Genomic DNA, 20,879 nt, shown 5'->3' on the forward strand with positions numbered 1-20,879 from the left:
TATGGAATGGAGTTTGCAACTGAAAAGAAACATTGTGTTCCCAAGAAGCTATGTGAAGGACGGCTTTCACACACACTTATCTCTCAGAACTGAGCAAGTGAGAGACGTTCGTTCATCTAGCACCAAGGGAACGGGTTGCAGGAGAAACTTTTCTCTGCTTTCTCAGTCTGTTTCCTAGTGCCGGTTTGAATTTCCTGCATTTTTCACTGTAAAACCGAGTTGGAGATAACCTCCCCATATATATATATGGAATGGAGTTTGCAACTGAAAAGAAACTTTGTGTTCCCAACAAGCTAGGTGAAGGAAGGCTTTCACACACACTTATCTCTCGGAACTGAGCAAGTGGAGAGACGTTCGTTCATCTAGCACCAAGGGAACGGGTTGCAGGAGACAATTTTTCTCTGCTTTCCCAGTCTGTTTCCTAATGAAGGTTTGAAGTTCCTGCAGTTTTCACTGTAAAACCGAGTTGGAGATAGTACCTCCCCATATATAGGTATGGAATGGAGTTTGCAACTGAAAAGAAACTTTGTGTTCCCAACAAGCTAGGTGAAGGACGGCTTTCACACACACTTATCTCTCGGAACTGAGCAAGTGGAGAGACGTTCGTTCATCTAGCACCAAGGGAACGGGTTGCAGGAGACACTATTTCTCTGCATTCTCAGTCTGTTTCCTAGTGCCGGTTTGAAGTTCCTGCAGTTTTAACTGTAAAACCGAGTTGGAGCTAGTACGTCCCCATATATATTTATGGAATGGAGTTTGCATCTGAAAAGAAACTTTGTGTTCCCAACAAGCTAGGTGAAGGAAGGCTTTCACACACATTTGTCTCTCAGAACTGAGCAAGTGGAGAGACGTTCGTTCAACTAGCACCAAGGGAACGGGTTGCAGGAGACACATTTTCCCTGCTTTCTCAGTCTGTTTCCTAGTGCCGGTTTGAAGTTCCTGCAGTTTTAAGTGTAAAACCGGGTTGGAGCTAGTACGTCCCCATATATATTTATGGAATTGTTTTTGCATCTGAAAAGAAACTTTGTGTTCCCAACAAGATAGTTGAAGGACGGCTTTTGCACACACTTATCTCTCAGAACTTAGCAAGTGGAGAGACGTTCGTTCATCTAACACCAAAGGAACGGTTTGCAGGAGACACATTTTCTCTGCTTTCTCAGTCTGTTTCCTAGTGCCGGTTTGAAGTTCCTGCAGTTTTCACGGTCAAACCGTTTTGGAGCTAGTACCTCCCGATATATATGTATGGAATGGAGTTTGCAACTGGAAAGAAACTTTGTGTTCCCAACAAGCTAGGTGAAAGACGCCTTTCACACACACTTATCTTTCAGAACTGAGCAAGTGTATAGACGTTCGTTCATCTAGCAACAAGGGAACGGGTTGCAGGGGACACTTTTTCTTTGATTTCTCAGACTGTTTCCTAATGAAGGTTTGAAGTTCCTGCAGTTTTCACAGTAAAACCGAGTTGGAGATAGTACCTCCCCATATATAGGTATGGATTGGAGTTTGCAACTGAAAAGAAACTTTGTGTTCCCAACAAGCTAGGTGAAGGACGGCTTTCACACACACTTATCTCTCGGAACTGAGCAAGTGGAGAGACGTTCGTTCATCTAGCACCAAGGGAACGGGTTGCAGGAGACACTTTTTCTCTGCATTCTCAGTCTGTTTCCTAGTGCCGTTTTGAAGTTCCTGCAGTTTTAACTGTAAAACCGAGTTGGAGCTAGTACGTCCCCATATATATTTATGGAATGGAGTTTGCATCTGAAAAGAAACTTTGTGTTCCCAACAAGCTAGGTGAAGGACGGCTTTCACACACATTTGTCTCTCAGAACTGAGCAAGTGGAGAGACGTTCGTTCATCTAGCACCAAGGGAACGGGTTGCAAGAGAAACTTTTTCTCTGCTTTCTCAGTCTGTTTCCTAGTGCCGGTTTGAAGTTCCTGCAGTTTTCACGGTCAAACCGATTTGGAGCTAGTACCACCCGATATATATGTATGGAATGGAGTTTGCAACTGAAAAGAAACTTTGTGTTCCCAACAAGCTAGCTGAAGGACGCCTTTCACACACACTTATCTTTCAGAACTGAGCAAGTGGATAGACGTTCGTTCATCTAGCACCACGGGAACGGGTTGCAGGGGACACTTTTTCTTTGATTTCTCAGACTGTTTCCTAGTGCCGGTTTGAAGTTCCTGCAGTTTCCACGGTCAAACCGAGTTGGAGCTACTACCTCCCCATATATATGTATGGAATGGAGTTTGCAACTGAAAAGAAACCTTGTGTTCCCAACAAGCTAGGTGAAGGACGGCTTTCACACACACTTATCTCTCAGAACTGAGCAAGTGGAGAGACGTTCGTTCATCTAGCACCAAGGGAACGGGTTGCAGGAGACACTTTTTCTCTGCTTTTTCAGTCTGTTTCCTAGTGCCGGTTTGAAGTTCCTGCAGTTTTCACTGTCAAACCGAGTTGGAGCTAGTACCTCCCCATATATATGTATGGAATGGAGTTTGCAACTGAAAAGAAACTTTGTGTTCCCAACAAGCTAGGTGAAGGACGGCTTTCACACACACTTACCTCTCAGAACTGAGCAAGTGGAGAGACGTTCGTTCATCTAGCACCAAGGGAACGGGTTGCAGGAAACAATTTTTATATGCTTTCTCAGTCTGTTTCCTAGTGCCGGTTTGAAGTTCCTGCAGTTTTCACTGTAAAACCGTGTTGGAGCTAGTACCTCCCCATATATATGTATGGAATGGAGTTTGCAACTGAAAAGAAACTTTGTGTTCCCAACAAGCTAGGTGAAGTACGGCTCTCACACACACTTATGTCTCAGAACTGAGCAAGTGGAGAGACGTTCGTTCATCTAGCACCAAGGGAACTGGTTGCAGGACACAATTTTTCTCTGCTTTCTCAGTCTCTTTCCTAGTGCCGGTTTGAAGTTCCTGCAGTTTTCACGGTCAAACCGTGTTGGAGCTTGTACCTCCCCATATATATGTATGGAAAGGAGTTTGCAACTGAAAGGAAACTTTGTGTTCCCAACAAGCTAGGTGAAGGACGGTTTTCACACACACTTATCTCTCAGAACTGAGCAAGTGGAGAGACGCTGGTTCATCTAGCACCAAGGGAACGGGTTGCAGGAGACACTTTACTCTGGTTCCTCAGTCTGTTTCTTAGTACCGGTTTAAATTTTCTGCAGGTTTCACTGTAAAAACGAGTTGGAGCTAGTACCTCCCCTTATATATATATGGAATGGATTTTGCAACTGAAAAGAAACTTTGTGTTCCCAACAAGCTAGATGAAGGACGGCTTTCACACACAGTTATCTCTCAGAAGTGAGCAAGTGGAGAGACGTTCTTTCATCTAGCACCAAGGGAACGGGTTGCAGGAGACACTTTTCTCTGCTTTCTCAGTCTGTTTCCTAGTGCCGGTTTGAAGTTCCTGCATTTTTCAATGTAAAACCGAGTTGGAGATTACCTCCCCATATATATGTATGGAATGGATTTTGCAACTGAAAAGAAACTTTGTGTTCCCAACAAGCTAGGTGAAGGAAGGCTTTCACACACACTTATCTCTCGGAACTGAGCAAGTGGAGAGACGTTCGTTCATCTAGCACCAAGGGAACGGGTTGCTGGAGACAATTTTTCTCTGCTTTCCCAGTCTGTTTCCTAATGAATGTTTGAAGTTCCTGCAGTTTTCACTGTAAAACCGAGTTGGAGATAGTACCTCCCCATATATAGGTATGGAATGGAGTTTGCAACTGAAAAGAAACTTTGTGTTCCCAACAAGCTAGGTGAAGGACGGCTTTCACACACACTTATCTCTCGGAACTGAGCAAGTGGAGAGACGTTCGTTCATCTAGCACCAAGGGAACGGGTTGCAGGAGACACTATTTCTCTGCATTCTCAGTCTGTTTCCTAGTGCCGGTTTGAAGTTCCTGCAGTTTTAACTGTAAAACCGAGTTGGAGCTAGTACGTCCCCATATATATTTATGGAATGGAGTTTGCATCTGAAAAGAAACTTTGTGTTCCCAACAAGCTAGGTGAAGGACGGCTTTCACACACATTTGTCTCTCAGAACTGAGCAAGTGGAGAGACGTTCGTTCAACTAGCACCAAGGGAACGGGTTGCAGGAGACACTTTTTCCCTGCTTTCTCAGTCTGTTTCCTAGTGCCGGTTTGACGTTCCTGCAGTTTTAAGTGTAAAACCGAGTTGGAGCTAGTACGTCCCCATATATATTTATGGAATTGGGTTTGCATCTGAAAAGAAACTTTGTGTTCCCAACAAGATAGTTGAAGGACGGCTTTTGCACACACTTATCTCTCAGAACTTAGCAAGTGGAGAGACGTTCGTTCATCTAACACCAAAGGAACGGGTTGCAGGAGACACATTTTCTCTGCTTTCTCAGTCTGTTTCCTAGTGCCGGTTTGATGTTCTTGCAGTTTTCACTGTCAAAACGATTTGGAGCTTGTACCCCACCATATATATGTATGGAATGGAGTTTGCAACTGAAAAGAAACTTTGTGTTCCCAACAAGCTAGGTGAAGGACGGCTTTCACACACACTTATCTCTCAGAACTGAGCAAGTGGAGAGACGTTCGTTCATCTAGCACCAAGGGAACGGGTTGCAGTAGACACTTTTTCTCTGCTTTCTCAGTCTGTTTCCTAGTGCCGGTTTGAAGTTTCTGCAGTTTTCACAGTCAAACCGTTTTGGAGCTAGTACCTCCCGATATATATGTATGGAATGGAGTTTCAACTGAAAAGAAACCTTGTGTTCCCAACAAGCTAGGTGAAGGACGGCTTTCACACACACTTATCTCTCAGAACTGAGCAAGTGGAGAGACTTTCGTTCATCTAGCACCAAGGGAACGGGATGCAGGAGACACTTTTTCTCTGCTTTCCCAGTCTGTTTCGTAATGAAGGTTTGAAGTTCCTGCAGTTTTCACAGTAAAACAGAGTTGGAGATAGTACCTCCCCATATATAGGTATGGAATGGAGTTTGCAACTGAAAAGAAACTTTGTGTTCCCAACAAGCTAGGTGAAGGACGGCTTTCACACACACTTATCTCTCGGAACTGAGCAAGTGGAGAGACGTTCGTTCATCTAGCACCAAGGGAACGGGTTGCAGGAGACACTTTTTCTCTGCATTCTCAGTCTGTTTCCTAGTGCCGTTTTGAAGTTCCTGCAGTTTTAACTGTAAAACCGAGTTGGAGCTAGTACGTACCCATATATATTTATGGAATGGAGTTTGCATCTGAAAAGAAACTTTGTGTTCCCAACAAGCTAGGTGAAGGACGGCTTTCACACACATTTGTCTCTCAGAACTGAGCAAGTGGAGAGACGTTCGTTCAACTAGCACCAAGGGAACGGGTTGCAGGAGACACTTATTCCCTGCTTTCTCAGTCTGTTTCCTAGTGCCGGTTTGAAGTTCCTGCAGTTTTAACTATAAAACCGTGTTGGAGCTAGTACGTCCCCATATATATTTATGGAATTGGGTTTGCATCTGAAAAGAAACTTTGTGTTCCCAACAAGATAGTTGAAGGAGGGCTTTTGCACACACTTATCTCTCAGAACTTAACAAGTGGAGAGACGTTCGTTCATCTAACACCAAAGGAACGGGTTGCAGGAGACACATTTTCTCTGCTTTCTCAGTCTGTTTCCTAGTGCCGGTTTGATGTTCTTGCAGATTTCACTGTCAAACCGAGTTGGAGCTTGTACCCCACCATATATATGTATGGAATGGAGTTTGCAACTGAAAAGAAACTTTGTGTTCCCAACAAGTTAGGTGAAGGACGGCTTTCACACACACTTATCTCTCAGAACTGAGCAAGTGGAGAGACGTTCGTTCATCTAGCACCAAGGGAACGGGTTGCAAGAGACACTTTTTCTCTGCTTTCTCATTCTGTTTCCTAGTGCCGGTTTGAAGTTCCTGCAGTTTTCACGGTCAAACCGATTTTGAGCTAGTACCTCCCGATATATATGTATGGAATGGAGTTTGCAACTGAAAAGAAACTTTGTGTTCCCAACAAGCTAGCTGAAGGACGCCTTTCACACACACTTATATTTCAGAACTGAGCAAGTGGATAGACGTTCGTTCGTCTAGCACCACGGGAACGGGTTGCAGGGGACACTTTTTCTTTGATTTCTCAGACTGTTTCCTAGTGCCGGTTTGAAGTTCCTGCAGTTTTCACGGTCAAACCGAGTTGGAGCTACTACCTCCCCATATATATGTATGGAATGGAGTTTGCAACTGAAAAGAAACCTTGTGTTCCCAACAAGCTAGGTGAAGGACGGCTTTCACACACAATTATCTCTCAGAACTGAGCAAGTGGAGAAACGTTCGTTCATCTAGCACCAAGGGAACGGGTTGCAGGAGACACTTTTTCTCTGCTTTCTCAGTCTGTTTCCTAGTGCCGGTTTGAAGTTCCTGCAGTTTTCACTGTCAAACCGAGTTGGAGCTAGTACCTCCCCATATATATGTATGGAATGGAGTTTGCAACTGAAAAGAAACTTTGTGTTCCCAACAAGCTAGGTGAAGGACGGCTTTCACACACACTTACCTCTCAGAACTTAGCAAGTGGAGAGACGTTCGTTCATCTAGCACCAAGGGAACGGGTTGCAGGAAACACATTTTATATGCTTTCTCAGTCTGTTTCCTAGTGCCGGTTTGAAGTTCCTGCAGTTTTCACTGTAAAACCGAGTTGGAGCTAGTACCTCCCCATATATATGTATGGAATGGAGTTTGCAACTGAAAAGAAACTTTGTGTTCCCAACAAGCTAGGTGAAGTACGGCTCTCACACACACTTATCTCTCAGAACTGAGCAAGTGGAGAGACGTTCGTTCATCTAGCACCAAGGGAACTGGTTGCAGGACACAATTTTTCTCTGCTTTCTCAGTCTCTTTCCTAGTGCCGGTTTGAAGTTCCTGCAGTTTTCACGGTCAAACCGTGTTGGAGCTTGTACCTCCCCATATATATGTATGGAAAGGAGTTTGCAACTGAAAAGAAACTTTGTGTTCCCAACAAGCTAGGTGAAGGACGGCTTTCACACACACTTATCTCTCAGAACTGAGCAAGTGGAGAGACGCTCGTTCATCTAGCACCAAGGGAACGGGTTGCCGGGACACTTTTTCCCTGATTTCTCAGTCTGTTTCCTAGTACCGGTTTAAATTTCCTGCAGCTTTCACTGTAAAAACGATTTGGAGCTAGTACCTCCCCTTATATATATATGGAATGGAGTTTGCAACTGAAAAGAAACTTTGTGTTCCCAACAAGCTAGATGAAGGACGGCTTTCACACACACTTATTTCTCAGAACTGAGCAAGAGGAGAGACGTTCGTTCATCTAGCACCAAGGGAACGGGTTGCAGGAGACACTTTTCTCTGCTTTCTCAGTCTGTTTCCTAGAGCCGGTTTGAAGTTCCTGCAGTTTTCACTGTAAAACCGAGTTGGAGATAGTACCTCCCCATATATATGTATGGAATGGAGTTTGCAACTGAAAAGAAACTTTGTGTTCCCAACAAGCTAGGTGAAGGAAGGCTTTCACACACACTTATCTCTCTGAACTGAGCAAGTGGAGAGACGTTCGTTCATCTAGCACCAAGGGAACGGGTTGCAGGAGACAATTTTTCTCTGCTTTCCCAGTCTGTTTCCTAATGAAGGTTTGAAGTTCCTGCAGTTTTCACTGTAAAACCGAGTTGGAGATAGTACCTCCCCATATATAGGTATGAAATGGAGTTTGCAACTGAAAAGAAACTTTGTGTTCCCAACAAGCTAGATGAAGGAAGGCTTTCACACACAATTATCTCTCGGAACTGAGCAAGTGGAGAGACGTTCGTTCATCTAGCACCAAGGGAACGGGTTGCAGGAGACACTATTTCTATGAATTCTCAGTCTGTTTCCTAGTGCCGGTTTGAAGTTCCTGCAGTTTTAACTGTAAAACCGAGTTGGAGATAGTACCTCCCCATATATAGGTATGGAATGGAGTTTGCAACTGAAAAGAAACTTTGTGTTCCCAACAAGCTAGGTGAGGGAAGGCTTTCACACACACTTATCTCTCGGAACTGAGCAAGTGGAGAGACGTTCGTTCATCTAGCACCAAGGGAACGGGTTGCAGGAGACAATTTTTCTCTGCATTCTCAGTCTGTTTCCTAGTGCCGGTTTGAAGTTCCTGCAGTTTTAACTGTAAATCCGAGTTGGAACTAGAAACTCCCCATATATATGTATGGAATGGATTTTGCAACTGAAAAGAAACTTTGTGTTCCCAACAAGCTAGGTGAAGGACGGCTTTCACACACATTTATCTCTCAGAAATGAGCAAGTGGAGAGACGTTCGTTCATCTAGCACCAATGGAATGGGTTGCAGGAGACACTTTATTCTGGATTCTCAGTCTGTTTCCTGGTGCCTGTTTGAAGTTCCTGCAGTTTTCACTGTAAAACCGAGTTGGAACTAGAAACTCCCCATATATATGTATGGAATGGATTTTGCAACAGAAAAGAAACTTTGTGTTCCCAACAAGCTAGGTGAAGGACGGCTTTCACACACACTTATGTCTCAGAACTGAGCAAGTGGAGAGACGTTCGTTCATCTAGCACCAAGGGAACGGGTTGCAGGAGACACTATTTCCCTGCTTTCTCAGTCTGTTTCCTAGTGCCGGTTTGACGTTCCTGCAGTTTTAAGTTTAAAACCGAGTTGGAGCTAGTACGTCCCCATATATATTTATGGAATTGGGTTTGCATCTGAAAAGAAACTTTGTGTTCCCAACAAGATAGTTGAAGGACGGCTTTTGCACACAGTTATCTCTCAGAACTTAGCAAGTGGAGAGACGTTCGTTCATCTAACACCAAGGGAACGGGTTGCAGGAGACACTTTTTCTCTGCTTTCTCAGTCTGTTTCCTAGTGCCAGTTTGAAGTTCCTGCAGTTTTCACTGTCAAACCGAGTTGCAGCTAGTACCTCCCCATATATATGTATGGAATGGAGTTTGCAACTGAAAAGAAACTTTGTGTTCCCAACAAGCTAGGTGAAGGACGGCTTTCACACACACTTACCTCTCAGAACTGAGCAAGTGGAGAGACGTTCGTTCATCTAGCACCAAGGGATCGGGTTGCAGGAAACACTTTTTATATGCTTTCTCAGTCTGTTTCCTAGTGCCGGTTTGAAGTTCCTGCAGTTTTCACTGTAAAACCGAGTTGGAGCTAGTACCTCCCCATATATATGTATGGAATGGAGTTTGCAACTGAAAAGAAACTTTGTGTTCCCAACAAGCTAGGTGAAGTACGGCTCTCACACACACTTATCTCTCAGAACTGAGCAAGTGGAGAGACGTTCGTTCATCTAGCACCAAGGGAACTGGTTGCAGGACACAATTTTTCTCTGCTTTCTCAGTCTCTTTCCTAGTGCCGGTTTGAAGTTCCTGCAGTTTTCACGGTCAAACCGTGTTGGAGCTTGTACCTCCCCATATATATGTATGGAAAGGAGTTTGCAACTGAAAAGAAACTTTGTGTTCCCAACAAGCTAGTTGAAGGACGGCTTTCACACACACTTATCTCTCAGAACTGAGCAAGTGGAGAGACGCTCGTTCATCTAGCACCAAGGGAACGGGTTGCCGGGACACTTTTTCCCTGATTTCTCAGTCTGTTTCCTAGTACCGGTTTAAATTTCCTGCAGCTTTCACTGTAAAAACGATTTGGAGCTAGTACCTCCCCTTATATATATATGGAATGGAGTTTGCAACTGAAAAGAAACTTTGTGTTCCCAACAAGCTAGATGAAGGACGGCTTTCACACACACTTATTTCTCAGAACTGAGCAAGTGGAGAGACGTTCGTTAATCTAGCACCAAGGGAACGGGTTGCAGGAGACACTTTGCTTTCTCAGTCTGTTTCCTAGTGCCGGTTTGAAGTTCCTGCAGTTTTCACTGTAAAACCGAGTTGGAGATAGTACCTCCCCATATATATGTATGGAATGGAGTTTGCAACTGAAAAGAAACTTTGTGTTCCCAACAAGCTAGGTGAAGGAAGGCTTTCACACACACTTATCTCTCTGAACTGAGCAAGTGGAGAGACGTTCGTTCATCTAGCACCAAGGGAACGGGTTGCAGGAGACACTATTTCTCTGCATTCTCAGTCTGTTTCCTAGTGCCGGTTTGAAGTTCCTGCAGTTTTAACTGTAAAACCGAGTTGGAGCTAGTACGTACCCATATATATTTATGGAATGGAGTTTGCATCTGAAAAGAAACTTTGTGTTCCCAAAAAGCTAGGTGAAGGACTGCTTTCACACACATTTGTCTCTCAGAACTGAGCAAGTGGAGAGACGTTCGTTCAACTAGCACCAAGGGAACGGGTTGCAGGAGACACTTTTTCCCTCCTTTCTCAGTCTGTTTCCTAGTGCCGGTTTGAAGTTCCTGCAGTTTTCACTGTAAAACCGAGTTGGAGCTAGTAAGTCCCCATATATATGTATGGAATGGAGTTTGCAACTGAAAAGAAACTTTGTGTTCCCAAAAAGCTAGGTGAAGGACGGCTTTCACACACACTTATCTCTCAGAAATGAGCAAGTGGAGAGACGTTCGTTCATCTAGCACCAATGGAATGGGTTGCAGGAGACACTTTATTCTGGATTCTCAGTCTGTTTCCTGGTGCCTGTTTGAAGTTCCTGCAGTTTTCACTGTAAAACCGAGTTGGAACTAGAAACTCCCCATATATATGTATGGAATGGAGTTTGCAACAGAAAAGAAACTTTGTGTTCCCAACAAGCTAGGTGAAGGACGGCTTTCACACACACTTATGTCTCAGAACTGAGCAAGTGGAGATACGTTCGTTCATCTAGCACCAAGGGAACGGGTAGCAGGAGACACTTTTCTCTGCTTTCTCAGTCTGTTTCCTAGTGCCGGTTTGAAGTTCCTGCAGTTTTCACTGTAAAACCGAGTTGGAGATAGTACCTCCCCATATATATGTATGGAATGGAGTTTGCAACTGAAAAGAAACTTTGTGTTCCCAACAAGCTAGGTGAAGGACGGCTTTCACACACACTTATCTCTCGGAACTGAGCAAGTGGAGAGACGTTCGTTCATCTAGCATCAAGGGAACGGGTTGCAGGAGACACTTTTTCTCTGCTTCTCAGTCTGTTTCCTAGTGCCGGTTTGAAGTTCCTGCAGTTTTCACTGTAAAACCGAGTTGGAGCTAGTAAGTCCCCATATATATGTATGGAATGGAGTTTGCAACTGAAAAGAAACTTTGTGTTCCCAACAAGCTAGGTGAAGGACGGCTTTCACACACACTTATCTCTCAGAAATGAGCAATTGGAGAGACGTTCGTTCATCTAGCACCAATGGAATGGGTTGCAGGAGACACTTTATTCTGGATTCTCAGTCTGTTTCCTGGTGCCTGTTTGAAGTTCCTGCAGTTTTCACTGTAAAACCGAGTTGGAACTAGAAACTCCCCATATATATGTATGGAATGGAGTTTGAAACAGAAAAGAAACTTTGTGTTCCCAACAAGCTAGGTGAAGGACGGCTTTCACACACACTTATGTCTCAGACCTGAGCAAGAGGAGATACGTTCGTTCATCTTGCACCAAGGGAACGGGTTGCAGGAGACACTTTTCTCTGCTTTCTCAGTCTGTTTCCTAGTGCCGGTTTGAAGTTCCTGCAGTTTTCACTGTAAAACCGAGTTGGAGATAGTACCTACCCATATATATGTATGGAATGGAGTTTGCAACTGAAAAGAAACTTTGTGTTCCCAACAAGCTAAGTGAAGGAAGGGTTTCACACACACTTATCTCTCGGAACTGAGCAAGTGGAGAGACGTTCGTTCATCTAGCACCAAGGGAACGGGTTGCAGGAGACACTTTTTCTCTGCTTTCCCAGTCTGTTTCCTAATGAAGGTTTGAAGTTCCTGCAGTTTTCACTGTAAAACCGAGTTGGAGATAGTACCTCCCCATATATAGGTATGGAATGGAGTTTGCAACTGAAAAGAAACTTTGTGTTCCCAACAAGCTAGGTGAAGGAAGGCTTTCACACACACATATCTCTCGGAACTGAGCAAGTGGAGAGACGTTCGTTCATCTAGCACCAAGGGAACGGGTTGCAGGAGACACATTTTCTCTGCATTCTCAGTCTGTTTCCTAGTGCCGGTTTGAAGTTCCTGCAGTTTTAACTGTAAAACCGAGTTGGAGCTAGTACGTCCCCATATATATTTATGGAATGGAGTTTGCATTTGAAAAGAAACTTTGTGTTCCCAACAAGCTAGGTGAAGGACGGCTTTCACACACATTTGTCTCTCAGAACTGAGCAAGTGGAGAGACGTTCGTTCAACTAGCACCAAGGGAACGGGTTGCAGGAGACACTTTTTCTCTGCTTTCTCAGTCTGTTTCCTAGTGCCGGTTTGAATTTCCTGCAGTTTTCTCTGTCAAACCGAGTTGGAGCTTGTACCTCCCCATATATATGTATGGAATGGATTTTGCAACTGAAAAGAAACTTTGTGTTCCCAACAAGCTAGGTGAAGGACGGCTTTCACACACACTTATCTCTCAGAAATGAGCAAGGGGAGAGACGTTCGTTCATCTAGCACCAATGGAATGGGTTGCAGGAGACACTTTATTCTGGATTCTCAGTCTGTTTCCTGGTGCCTGTTTGAAGTTCCTGCAGTTTTCACTGTAAAACCGAGTTGGAACTAGAAACTCCCCATATATATGTATGGAATGGAGTTTGCAACAGAAAAGAAACTTTGTGTTCCCAACAAGCTAGGTGAAGGACGGCTTTCACACACACTTATGTCTCAGAACTGAGCAAGTGGAGATACGTTCGTTCATCTAGCACCAAGGGAACGGGTTGCAGGAGACACTTTTTCTCTGCTTTCCCAGTCTGTTTCCTAATGAAGGTTTGAAGTTCCTGCAGTTTTCACTGTAAAACCGAGTTGGAGATAGTACCTCCCCATATATAGGTATGGAATGGAGTTTGCAACTGAAAAGAAAGTTTGTGTTCCCAACAAGCTAGGTGAGGGAAGGCTTTCACACACACTTATCTCTCGGAACTGAGCAAGTGGAGAGACGTTCGTTCATCTAGCACCAAGGGAACGGGTTGCAGGAGACAATTTTTCTCTGCATTCTCAGTCTGTTTCCTAGTGCCGGTTTGAAGTTCCTGCAGTTTTCACTGTAAAACCGTGTTGGAGCTAGTAAGTCCCCATATATATGTATGGAATGGAGTTTGCAACTGAAAAGAAACTTTGTGTTCCCAACAAGCTAGGTGAAGGACGGCTTTCACACACACTTATCTCTCAGAAATGAGCAATTGGAGAGACGTTCGTTCATCTAGCACCAATGGAATGGGTTGCAGGAGACACTTTATTCTGGATTCTCAGTCTGTTTCCTGGTGCCTGTTTGAAGTTCCTGCAGTTTTCACTGTAAAACCGAGTTGGAACTAGAAACTCCCCATATATATGTATGGAATGGAGTTTGAAACAGAAAAGAAACTTTGTGTTCCCAACAAGCTAGGTGAAGGACGGCTTTCACACACACTTATGTCTCAGACCTGAGCAAGACGAGATACGTTCGTTCATCTTGCAACAAGGGAACGGGTTGCAGGAGACACATTTCTCTGCTTTCTCAGTCTGTTTCCTAGTGCCGGTTTGAAGTTCCTGCAGTTTTCACTGTAAAACCGAGTTGGAGATAGTACCTACCCATATATATGTATGGAATGGAGTTTGCAACTGAAAAGAAACTTTGTGTTCCCAACAAGCTAAGTGAAGGAAGGGTTTCACACACACTTATCTCTCGGAACTGAGCAAGTGGAGAGACGTTCGTTCATCTAGCACCAAGGGAACGGTTTGCAGGAGACACTTTTTCTCTGCTTTCCCAGTCTGTTTCCTAATGAAGGTTTGAAGTTCCTGCAGTTTTCACTGTAAAACCGAGTTGGAGATAGTACCTCCCCATATATAGGTATGGAATGGAGTTTGCAACTGAAAAGAAACTTTGTGTTCCCAACAAGCTAGGTGAAGGAAGGCTTTCACACACACTTATCTCTCGGAACTGAGCAAGTGGAGAGACGTTCGTTCATCTAGCACCAAGGGAACGGGTTGCAGGAGACACATTTTCTCTGCATTCTCAGTCTGTTTCCTAGTGCCGGTTTGAAGTTCCTGCAGTTTTAACTGTAAAACCGAGTTGGAGCTAGTACGTCCCCATAAATATTTATGGAATGGAGTTTGCATCTGAAAAGAAACTTTGTGTTCCCAACAAGCTAGGTGAAGGACGGCTTTCACACACATTTGTCTCTCAGAACTGAGCAAGTGGAGAGACGTTCGTTCAACTAGCACCAAGGGAACGGGTTGCAGGAGACACTTTTTCTCTGCTTTCTCAGTCTGTTTCCTAGTGCCGGTTTGAATTTCCTGCAGTTTTCTCTGTCAAACCGAGTTGGAGCTTGTACCTCCCCATATATATGTATGGAATGGATTTTGCAACTGAAAAGAAACTTTGTGTTCCCAACAAGCTAGGTGAAGGACGGCTTTCACACACACTTATCTCTCAGAAATGAGCAAGGGGAGAGACGTTCGTTCATCTAGCACCAATGGAATGGGTTGCAGGAGACACTTTATTCTGGATTCTCAGTCTGTTTCCTGGTGCCTGTTTGAAGTTCCTGCAGTTTTCACTGTAAAACCGAGTTGGAACTAGAAACTCCCCATATATATGTATGGAATGGAGTTTGAAACAGAAAAGAAACTTTGTGTTCCCAACAAGCTAGGTGAAGGACGGCTTTCACACACACTTATGTCTCAGACCTGAGCAAGAGGAGATACGTTCGTTCATCTTGCACCAGGGGAACGGGTTGCAGGAGACACTTTTCTCTGCTTTCTCAGTCTGTTTCCTAGTGCCGGTTTGAAGTTCCTGCAGTTTTCACTGTAAAACCGAGTTGGAGATAGTACCTACCCATATATATGTATGGAATGGAGTTTGCAACTGAAAAGAAACTTTGTGTTCCCAACAAGCTAAGTGAAGGAAGGGTTTCACACACACTTATCTCTCGGAACTGAGCAAGTGGAGAGACGTTCGTTCATCTAGCACCAAGGGAACGGTTTGCAGGAGACACTTTTTCTCTGCTTTCCCAGTCTGTTTCCTAATGAAGGTTTGAAGTTCCTGCAGTTTTCACTGTAAAACCGAGTTGGAGATAGTACCTCCCCATATATAGGTATGGAATGGAGTTTGCAACTGAAAAGAAACTTTGTGTTCCCAACAAGCTAGGTGAAGGAAGGCTTTCACACACACTTATCTCTCGGAACTGAGCAAGTGGAGAGACGTTCGTTCATCTAGCACCAAGGGAACGGGTTGCAGGAGACACATTTTCTCTGCATTCTCAGTCTGTTTCCTAGTGCCGGTTTGAAGTTCCTGCAGTTTTAACTGTAAAACCGAGTTGGAGCTAGTACGTCCCCATAAATATTTATGGAATGGAGTTTGCATCTGAAAAGAAACTTTGTGTTCCCAACAAGCTAGGTGAAGGACGGCTTTCACACACATTTGTCTCTCAGAACTGAGCAAGTGGAGAGACGTTCGTTCAACTAGCACCAATGGAACGGGTTGCAGGAGACACTTTTTCTCTGCTTTCTCAGTCTGTTTCCTAGTGCCGGTTTGAATTTCCTGCAGTTTTCTCTGTCAAACCGAGTTGGAGCTTGTACCTCCCCATATATATGTATGGAATGGATTTTGCAACTGAAAAGAAACTTTGTGTTCCCAACAAGCTAGGTGAAGGACGGCTTTCACACACACTTATCTCTCAGAAATGAGCAAGGGGAGAGACGTTCGTTCATCTAGCACCAATGGAATGGGTTGCAGGAGACACTTTATTCTGGATTCTCAGTCTGTTTCCTGGTGCCTGTTTGAAGTTCCTGCAGTTTTCACTGTAAAACCGAGTTGGAACTAGAAACTCCCCATATATATGTATGGAATGGAGTTTGCAACAGAAAAGAAACTTTGTGTTCCCAACAAGCTAGGTGAAGGACGGCTTTCACACACACTTATGTCTCAGAACTGAGCAAGTGGAGATACGTTCGTTCATCTAGCACCAAGGGAACGGGTTGCAGGAGACACTATTCTCTGCTTTCTCAGTCTGTTTCCTAGTGCCGGTTTGAAGTTCCTGCAGTTTTCAGTGTAAAACCGAGTTGGAGATAGTACCTCCCCATATATATGTATGGAATGGAGTTTGCAACTGAAAAGAAACTTTGTGTTCCCAACAAGCTAGGTGAAGGAAGGCTTTCAAACACAATTATCTCTCGGAACTGAGCATGTGGAGAGACGTTCGTTCATCTAGCACCAAGGGAATGGGTTGCAGGAGACACTTTTTCTCTGCTTTCCCAGTCTGTTTCCTAGTGCCGGTTTGAAGTTCCTGCAGTTTTCACGGTCAAACCGAGTTGGAGCTACTACCTCCCCATATATATGTATGGAATGGTGTTTGCAACTGAAAAGAAACCTTGTGTTCCCAACAAGCTAGATGAAGGACGGCTTTCACACACACTTATCTCTCAGAACTGAGCAAGTGGAGAGACTTTCGTTCATCTAGCACCAAGGGAACGGGTTGCAGGAGACACTTTTTCTCTACTATCTCAGTCTGTTTCCTAGTGCCGGTTTGAAGTTCCCGCAGTTTTCACTGTCAAACCGAGTTGGAGCTAGTACCTCCCCATATATATGTATGGAATGGAGTTTGCAACAGAAAAGAAACTTTGTGTTCCCAACAAGCTAGGTGAAGGACGGCTTTCACACACACTTATCTCTCAGAACTGAGCAAGTGGAGAGACGTTCGTTCATCTAGCACCAAGGGAACGGTTTGCAGGAGACACTTTTTCTCTGCTTTCTCAGTCTCTTTCCTAGTGCCGGTTTGAAGTTCCTGCAGTTTTCACTGTAAAACCGAGTTGGAGCTAGTACCTCCCCATATATATGTATGGAATGGAGTTTGCAACTGAAAAGAAACTTTGTGTTCCCAACAAGCTAGGTGAAGTACGGCTCTCACACACACTTATCTCTCAGAACTGAGCAAGTGGAGAGACTTTCGTTCATCTAGCACCAAGGGAACTGGTTGCAGGACACAATTTTTCTCTGCTTTCTCAGTCTCTTTCCTAGTGCCGGTTTGAAGTTTCTGCAGTTATCACGGTCAAACCGAGTTGGAGCTTGTACCTCCCCATATATATGTATGGAAAGGAGTTTGCAACTGAAAAAAAACTTTGTGTTCCCAACAAGCTAGGTGAAGAACGGCTTTCACACACACTTATCTCTCAGAACTGAGCAAGTGGAGAGACGTTAGTTCATCTAGCACCAAGGGAACGGGTTGCCGGGACACTTTTTCTCTGCTTTCTCAGTCTGTTTCCTAGTGCCGGTTTGAAGTTCCTGCACTTCTCACTGTAAAACCGAGTTGGAGCTAGTACCTCCCCTTATATATGTATGGAATGGAGTTAGCAACTGAAAAGAAACTTTGTGTTCCCAACAAGCTAGGTGAAGGACGGCTTTCACACACACTTATCTCTCAGAACTGAGCAAGTGGAGAGACGTTCGTTCATCTAACACCAAGGGAACGGTTTGCAGGAGACACTTTTTCTCTGCTTTCTCAGTCTGTTTCCTAGTGCCGGTTTGAAGTTCCTGCAATTTTCACTGTCAAACCGAGTTGGAGCTAGTACCTCCCCATATATATGTATGGAATGGAGTTTGCAACTGAAAAGAAACTTTGTGTTCCCAACAAGCAAGGTGAAGGACGGCTTTCACACACACTTATCTATCAGAACTTAGCAAGTGGAGAGACGTTCGTTCATCTAACACCAAAGGAACGGGTTGCAGGAGACACATTTTCTCTGCTTTCTCAGTCTGTTTCCTAGTGCCGGTTTGAAGTTCCTGCAGTTTTCACTGTAAAAACGAGTTGGAGCTAGTACCTCCCCACATATATGTATGGAATGGAGTTTGCAACTGAAAAGAAACTTTGTGTTCCCAAAAAGCTAGGTGAAGGACGGCTTTCACACACACTTATCTCTCAGAACTGAGCAAGTGGAGAGACGTTCGTTCATCTAGCACCAAGGGAACGGGTTGCATGAGACACTTTACTCTGGTTCATCAGTCTGTTTCCTAGGGCCGGTTTGAAGTTCCTGCAATTTTCACTGTCAAACCGAGTTGGAGCTAGTACCTCCCCATATATATGTATGGAATGGAGTTTGCAACTGAAAAGAAACTTTGTGTTCCCAACAAGCTAAGTTAAGGGCGGCTTTCACACACATTTATCTCTCAGAACTGAGCAAGTGGAGAGACGTTCGTTCATCTGGCACCAAGGGAACGGTTTACAGGAGCCACTTTTTCCCTGATTTCTCAGTCTGTTTCCTAATGAAGGTTTGAAGTTCCTGCAGTTTTCACTGTAAAACCGAGTTGGAGATTGTACCTCCCCATATATAGGTATGGAATGGAGTTTGCAACTGAAAAGGAACTTTGTGTTCCCAACATGCTAGGTGAAGTAAGGCTTTCACACACACATATCTCTCGGAACTGAGCAAGTGGAGAGACGTTCGTTCATCTAGCACCAAGGGAACGGGTTGCAGGAGACACTTTTTCTCTGCATTCTCAGTCTGTTTCCTAGTGCCGGTTTGAATTTCCTGCAGTTTTCTCTGTCAAACCGAGTTGGAGCTTGTACCTCCCCATATATATGTATGGAATGGATTTTGCAACTGAAAAGAAACTTTGTGTTCCCAACAAGCTAGGTGAAGGACGGCTTTCACACACACTTATCTCTCAGAAATGAGCAAGTGGAGAGACGTTCGTTCATCTAGCACCAATGGAATGGGTTGCAGGAGACACTTTGTTCTGGATTCTCAGTCTCTTTCCTGGTGCCTGTTTCAAGTTCCTGCAGTTTTCACTGTAAAACCGAGTTGGAACTAGAAACTCCCCATATATATGTATGGAATGGAGTTTGCAACAGAAAAGAAACTTTGTGTTCCCAACAAGCTAGGTGAAGGACGGCTTTCACACACACTTATGTCTCAGAACTGAGCAAGTGGAGATACGTTCGTTCATCTAGCACCAAGGGAACGGTTTGCAGGAGACACTTTTTCTCTGCTTTCTCAGTCTGTTTCCTAGTACCGGTTTGAAGTTCCTGCAGTTTTCACTGTAAACCCGAGTTGGAGCTTGTATCTCCCCATATATATATATGGAATGGAGTTTGCAACTGAAAAGAAACTTTGTGTTCCCAACAAGCTAGGTGAAGGACGGCTTTCACACACACTTATCTCTCAGAACTTAGCAAGTGGAGAGACGTTCGTTCATCTAGCACCAAGGGAACGGGTTGCAGGAGACACATTTTCTCTGCTTTCTCAGTCTGTTTCCTAGTGCCGGTTTGAAGTTCCTGCAGTTTTCACGGTCAAACCGAGTTGGAGCTAGTACCTCCCGATATATATGTATGGAATGGAGTTTGCAACTGAAAAGAAACTTTGTGTTCCCAACAAGCTAGGTGAAGGACGCCTTTCACACACACTTATCTCTCAGAAATGAGCAAGTGGAGAGACGTTCGTTCATCTAGCACCAATGGAATGGGTTACAGGAGACACTTTATTCTGGATTCTCAGTCTTTTTCCTGGTGCCTGTTTGAAGTTCCTGCATTTTTCACTGTAAAACCGAGTTGGAACTAGAAACTCCCCATATATATGTATGGAATGGATTTTGCAACAGAAAAGAAACTTTGTGTTCCCAACAAGCTAGGTGAAGTACGGCTTTCACACACACTTATGTCTCAGAACTGAGCAAGTGGATATACGTTCGTTCATCTAGCACCAAGGGAACGGTTTGCAGGAGACACTTTTCTCTGCTTTCTCAGTCTGTTTCCTAGTGCCGGTTTGAAGTTCCTGCAGTTTTCACTGTCAAACAGAGTTGCAGCTAGTACCTCCCCATATATATGTATGGAATGGAGTTTGCAACTGAAAAGAAACTTTGTGTTCCCAACAAGCTAGGTTTAGGAAGGCTTTCACACACACTTATCTCTCGGAACTGAGCAAGTGGAGAGACGTTCGTTCATCTAGCACCAAGGGAACGGGTTGCAGGAGACACTTTTTCTCTGCTTTCCCAGTCTGTTTCCTAATGAAGGTTTGAAGTTCCTGCAGTTTTCACTGTAAAACCGAGTTGGAGATAGTACCTCCCCATATATAGGTATGGAATGGAGTTTGCAACTGAAAAGAAACTTTGTGTTCCCAACAAGCTAGGTGAAGGAAGGCTTTCACACACACTTATCTCTCGGAACTGAGCAAGTGGAGAGACGTTCGTTCATCTAGCACCAATGGAATGGGTTGCAGGAGTCACTTTGTTCTGGATTCTCAGTCTCTTTCCTGGTGCCTGTTTGAAGTTCCTGCAGTTTTCACTGTAAAACCGAGTTGGAACTAGAAACTCCCCATATATATGTATGGAATGGAGTTTGCAACAGAAAAGAAACTTTGTGTTCCCAACAAGCTAGGTGAAGGACGGCTTTCACACACACTTATGTCTCAGAACTGAGCAAGTGGAGATACGTTCGTTCATCTAGCACCAAGGGAACGGTTTGCAGGAGACACTTTTTCTCTGCTTTCTCAGTCTGTTTCCTAGTACCGGTTTGATGTTCCTGCAGTTTTCACTGTAAACCTGAGTTGGAGCTTGTATCTCCCCATATATATATATGGAATGGAGTTTGCAACTGAAAAGAAACTTTGTGTTCCCAACAAGCTAGGTGAAGGACGGCTTTCACACACACTTATCTCTCAGAACTTAGCAAGTGGAGAGACGTTCGTTCATCTAGCACCAAGGGAACGGGTTGCAGGAGACACATTTTCTCTGCTTTCTCAGTCTGTTTCCTAGTGCCGGTTTGAAGTTCCTGCAGTTTTCACGGTCAAACCGAGTTGGAGCTAGTACCTCCCGATATATATG

The sequence above is a fragment of the Camelus bactrianus genome, unplaced genomic scaffold, assembly GCF_048773025.1.
Source record: "Camelus bactrianus isolate YW-2024 breed Bactrian camel unplaced genomic scaffold, ASM4877302v1 HiC_scaffold_33, whole genome shotgun sequence".
In the NCBI taxonomy this organism is placed as follows: domain Eukaryota; kingdom Metazoa; phylum Chordata; class Mammalia; order Artiodactyla; family Camelidae; genus Camelus; species Camelus bactrianus.